The sequence below is a fragment of the Sturnira hondurensis genome, unplaced genomic scaffold (assembly GCF_014824575.4).
Source record: "Sturnira hondurensis isolate 20B ecotype Veracruz unplaced genomic scaffold, ASM1482457v3 Scaffold0017436, whole genome shotgun sequence".
Classification (NCBI taxonomy): domain Eukaryota; kingdom Metazoa; phylum Chordata; class Mammalia; order Chiroptera; family Phyllostomidae; genus Sturnira; species Sturnira hondurensis.
Window position 1 is genome coordinate 14,473,703 of NW_028090067.1, and position 6,343 is coordinate 14,480,045.

A 6,343-nucleotide genomic window follows, 5' to 3' on the forward strand; every position below is an offset into this window, starting at 1 on the left:
AAGGGAAGAGAGGTCAGTGTCCCTGACTAAATAGTCAGATATTGCACGGTTTAAAAATCCTTGTGGCACACAGGCTGAAAATCACACAGTCTACCATGGTAGAGTGTGAGAACACTGAGGAAGGGAGAATTAATGCTGACCAAAGGAATTACAGACAACTTTAAGCAGGATGCATGTACTCTGGATTCAGAACAATGGGTTACATTGCCGGCAGGAGGTAATGGTTGGATGAGGTTCTGGTTGGCAGGAACAGAATGAACAAGACCTGGAAGAGCAAAATGCCAGGGACAGCGAGCAGCAGGTGGCATTGCCTGTTAAAGCACAAATGCCATGGGCAATAGAAAGGGTGCAATTAGGAGACCGCATTGGAAAATTGGGTCAGGGATAAACCTGCTTTGCTCACCATGCGGTGGAGCACCACTGGATAGTTTTATACAAAGAAATAACAACAAAGATTTAGGACTCAGAGTGGACTACCACCATATGTACAACTAGAGGACAAAATCATTTTACAGGGCTACGGCTGTAGCTCACACAATGCGAAGGGGCTGGATTAGGGCCGTGTCTATTCCTTCATCAGCCACACTCAGCAAATCATGCTGTATCCCCTCTCTGGGAAGAGGAAGGTGGGAAATCAACACCTGCAGTCTGCTGGCGAGGACACATGACCAAAGAGTCATGGAAAGAAATGCAAAACTGCAGTGGCCCGTGGGGGCTCCTTTGGGAGACACATAGTGTTTGACAGAGAGGTGTGACCTGCTCTTAAAACTCTTCTCCATGGAAATGACCACTGAGTTGAGGTACAAAAAATTAGTGCAAGTTAGCTCGGCATAAAATGGAAGAAAGATTTTTTTCCCCTATAGAAACACAGAATATGTGCTCACTTCGGCAGCACATATACTAAAATTGGAACGATACAGAGAAGATTAGCATGGCCCCTGCGCAAGGATGACACACAAATTCATGAAGCGTTCCATATTTTTAAAACTGCTTAAACTAATATATGAATTTGGCAAAACAGCAGGATACAAAGTCAATATCCAGAAATCAAAGGCATTTTTGTATACCAACAATGAAACAGAAGAAGCAGAAATCAAGAAAAAAATCGATTTAGCAAAAATAAAAATAAAATATCTGGGAATAAACCTAACCAAGGAGATTAAAAACCTGTACGCAGAAAACTATACAACACTCAAGAAAGAAATCAAGGAAGACACAAACAAATGGAAACATATACCATGCTCATGGACTGGAAGAATTAACATCATCGAAATGTCCATACTACCCAAAGCAATTTACAGATTCAATGCAATGCCTATTAAAGTGCCAATGGCATATTTCACAGACATAGAACAAACACTTCAAAAATTTATATGGAACCATAAAAGACCCCGAATAAATAGCAGCTGCAATTTTGAGAAAGAAGAACAAAGTAGGAGGGATCACAATACCTGATATCAAACTGTATTACAAGGCGACTGTAATCAAAACAGCCTGGTACTGGCATAAAAATAGGCACATAGAACAATGGAATAGAACAGAGAGCCCAGAAATAAACCCAACTCTCTACAGTCAATTAATATTTGACAAAGGGGGCAATAACATAAAATGGAGTAAAGATAGCCTTTTCAACAAATGGTGTTGGGAGAACTGGACAGCTACATGCAAAAAAATGAAACTCGAGCACCAACTTACACCATACACCAAAATTAATTCAAAGTGGATTAAAAGACTTAAATATATTTATATTTAAAAGACTTAAATATAAGCCGTGAAACCATTAAAGCCCTAGAGGAGAACATTGGCAGGAAAAATCTCAGATATTCCACACAGCAAGATTTTTACTGATACGTCTCCTAGAGCAAGGGACATAAAGGAAAGAATAAACAAATGGGATCTCATCAAAATTAAAAGCTTCTGCATGGCTAAGGAAAACAGTATCAAGATAAAAAGAGAAGCAACAGTTTGGGAAAACATATTTGCCAATGATACCTCAGACAAAGGTTTAATCTCCAAAATATACAAAGAACTCACTCGACTCCACTCAAAGAAGACAAGCAACCCAATTAAAAAATGGGCAAAGGACTTGAACAGACATTTCTCCAAGGAGGACATACAGAGGATCCAGAGACACATGAAAAGATGCTCGATATCGCTAGCTATCAGAGAGATGCAAATTAAAACCACAATGAGATACCACTTTACACCAGTCAGAATGGCTATCATAAACAAAGAAACAAACAACAAGTGCTGGAGAGGTTGTGGGGAAAAGGGGACCCTAGTTCACTGTTGGTGGGATTGCAGACTGGTACAACCACTATGGAAAACAGTATGGAATTTTCTAAGAAAACTAAAAATGAACGTACCTTTTGACCCAGCAATTCCACTCTTGGGAGTATATCCTAAGAACCCTGAAACACCAATCTAAAAGAACCTATGCACCCCGATGTTCATAGCAGCACAATTTACGATAGCCAAGAGTTGGAAGCAACCTAGATGCCCATCGGTCAATGACTGGATCAAAAAGCTATGGTATATTTACACAATGGAATTCTATGCTGCAAAAAGGAAGAAGGAGCTCTTACCTTTTGCAACACCATGGATGGAACTAGAGAGCATTATGTTGAGTGAAATAAGCCAGGCAGTGAAAGACAAATACCATATGATCTCACCTTTAACAGGAATCTAAACAACAAAACAAACAAGCAAGCAAAATATGACCAATGACACTCAAATACGGAACAGGCTGACAGGGTCCAGAGAGGAGAGGGGAGAGAATCATAGGGGGAAAGGGGAGGGACTCACATGAATAAGTATAAAGGACACATGGACAATAATTAAGGTGGGGGGCAGAAATGGGAGGAAGGTGGGGAGCACTGGGGTGGGGCAGCAGGGCAGGGAATACAAAACAGAAAACTGTCCTTGAATAAGAATTAAATAAATTTTTTAAAAAAGAAAGAAAAACAGAATATGCTAAAGCCCTCTGATGGTAGGAACATGACATATAGAAAAGAAATGAGAGAAATTTGGGCCTGGAAGATAATGCTGGGTGAATGTTTGGAGCAAGAGGAGTCAAGCCATCCAGGGTCCCTTAGGCTATCTTAAATAGTTCTGCTTTTATTCCAAGAGCAAATGAGAGACACTGGAGGGTTTAAATTGAAAAGGAGACATGGGTTTTATATACTTCCTCATTAGATAGTAGATTGGAGAGGAGCAGCATTCAGTGTGGAGAATCCCATCACAAGGCTATTGTAGGCCAAGTGAGAGATGAGCATCGCATAGACCAGGATAATGATGGGGAAAACCAAAAGAAGTGCATTAATTCGGAAATACTTAGCTGGTGAAGCCAGTGGAATTTGGTGATAGACTGAATATGGGTTACAGGGAAGAGAAGTGCCAAGGACAGAGACTGGTTTACATGGCTGATGGACTGTGGTTATGTGTGCATGTGTCTGTGCAGAGGCGTGTGTGCGTGCACCAGCAGTCATAGAGGTCACAAGTCCAGTTTGGGACACGTGAAGTTTGGAATGTGTCATTTCAGACATCCCAGAGAAGATGTCAAGTCGACAGTACATGGCAGGTGCAGAGTTCAGTGAGGATAGCAGGACAAGAAGGCATCAGGACAGCAAGATGACGTGCGAAGCATTCAGGTCTCCCGAGGAAAGATAACCATTGCATCCTGATTCCTATCAGGATGCTCTTATTGCAAGTAACTGAATGTCTTCATTCAAATAGACTAAAATAATAAGGAAAGTTATCCTCTCATTTTGGGGAAGAACGGAGGCAGGGTGGATATTTGTGTTGTTGACCCAAAGGCTTAATAATGTCCGCCAGGGTCCAAATTCTTTCTCTTCCTCTGCTTTTCCATTTTTGGGACTGTCTCCATGCTCACAAGTTGGAGGCAGCCATAGGTCCAAGTGTTAGATCTATACTTAACAATGCTCGGAGGAGGAAAGCTGGTCAATTATTTTTATGTTTCTCCTCTTGGGTCTCATTAGGTAGCATAAGCTCACGTGCCAGTGCCTGGATCAATAACTTGCAAGTGGATGGGATTACCATGATTGGCTTTGACTAATGATCTGGGATAATATGGATGTTGGATAGTCGACCACTATGTCTTTTAAAACTATGATAGATTAGATATATAGATGACTGATAGATAGAGGACAAATCGATAGACAGACAGATGTAGTAATAATAATAAGCAATCATTAAAAGCTAGCTATATGAAGTATTGTAGTAAGTTCTTTACATATATTGCTTCATGTAATCCCCACCATAGCCCAAAAACACAAGCTGTATTCTTTATTCCCATTTTACTGGTGCAGAAACTGAGACTGAGACGATTTGCTCAAGTTTTCTCCACTAATAAGTGGTGAAGATTTCACATGTTTAATTCCAAGCTTATTCACTTAAAATTATATAGTGCTGCCTTTCCTCAACCACCATCAGCATTTGTAAAATTAAGATTTTTTGTGGAAAAGAAGCCATGTTATTTTATAAACACACATACATGCAGAAAACATTTATACAGTGATATTTGTGCAAAGGTTCTTATTTGAAGTTCTCTCCTTTAGTTTGTCATATGCATTCACATGTTCACTTTGTAATCACAGATTCAATTTTCGCCTCTTTTTTCCTCTTCATACCACATTGCACACAATTTTACTGTTTCTGTGTTCTTTCTAATCACTTTTTAATAACTGTGTAATATTTCAGTGAGCGATTATACACTGAATAAGTAAACTTAATTATTCTTCCACTGTTGGAGGTCATTTCTAATTTCATATAATATAGAAAACTCTGCCTGCAAGAGTTTGGGGTGTAACGGGTAGTTTTTCTCTTTCATTGAATTATTTCTTCATTTTTCATACCAACAAGGAAAAATGCTGGGCCAACAAGTCTGAAGCGTCTTCAAGTTCTGGCGCTGTTCTGCCAAATTGCCCTGCAAGAAATGTTTTCCTAATTGGCACAATCCCTAAGTGCACAGTTCCTCTAACCATCCCGCCAGCTCTGGGCGTCTGGACAGCTGTGCTTTTCATTATACAATAGAGACAAAATGGTATTTTCTTCATATTTTCTTCTGATAACCTATGAGGATGAACACCGCTCTGTGCATTCAGTTCCCATTTGTACTTCCCAACACATGAGTGATCTGTTTGTACCTTTCACCCCATCTGGTCCAAGAATTTTAGATGGTGTGCCCTGCAGGGGCTGTTGAGCGGGGCCTGGGAGGTGGGGTCCGCTGAAGGGAGGGCTTGTGGGAAATGAAAAGTGCCTCCCATGCAGCTGGGCTTTCTAAGGCCTGGAACCCATTTCAAGCACACGGCAGCAAGCTGCGGGTGTGAGGGCCCTTAATGGGGCTGTTAGGGAAGAGGTTGTTACCAAGAATTATTTGGCTCCTTCCAGGCTGTAAATCCATTTCTTCGCCCAGCTTTACCATGTGCCATAAATAACCAGAGCTGTGTAAACAAATGTCACCCAGCCACATGAACCAACAGAAATTAGATTTAAAAAAATAATAATAACCTGGAGCAGTCACTTGACTGTTGCGTATGTCGTAGAGCAAGGCCACCACAGACCCCCTCAGACCTGCACATACTCATGCGAGGCACAGACAGACATTCACACATACACAGAAATATGCACATGCATCCCTGTGTATATGCATACAGTGACATGCATGCACACACATGTAAACTCTCACACATGCATGTCCATGTCGCACATAGCTACATGTATGCACATGCCTATAGACCCATACACACATGTGCATACATGCCCGTGTACACAGAGACATGTACATATGAGGTCTGTCCAGGAAGTATCCAGCCATGTACTATGAAACATAGAGACATTTATTGAAGAAGATACAAGAAACATTGTGCATAGGGCAGTGATGCCTTAGACCCCTTCAAAATAGGCACCTTGGGACCTCACACAGTTCTCTCAATCACCATCAGCTGCCCCATCACATTTTCCTGAATCTCATCAATGGTCTAAAATCTCTTCCATTTCAAATGTGATTTTAGTTTTAGGAAAAGCCAGAAGTTCCAGGGTGCCAAATCTGTAGGGGGAATGAGTCACTGGGTGATTTGATGTTTCACCAAAAAACTCAGCATGAGACACAATGCACAAGGAGGCACATTGTGGTGATGAGGCTGCCCATCACCTGTTGCCCACAGCTGTGGCCTTCTGAATCATCTGATTAGTTTCCATGGAGGAATGCTCAAGCCTAACACAACATTTGATAGAGATTCCTTGCTCAACCCACTCAGTTATTTTGAATGTGTGGGCCACACAGTACACATGCTCCCTCAATGGTGTCTACTAGTTGTACTAG

General features: G+C 41.2%; 1 non-coding gene across 1 annotated transcript; it reads left to right on the top strand.

Moving 5' to 3' along the window:
* The first annotated feature begins 876 nt into the window (after nt 1–876).
* LOC119002567 (U6 spliceosomal RNA) lies at nt 877–983 on the top strand. The gene has a single exon (XR_005069764.1). It is a non-coding gene; the product is annotated as a U6 spliceosomal RNA (small nuclear RNA).
* Nucleotides 984–6,343: the final 5,360 nt, after the last annotated feature.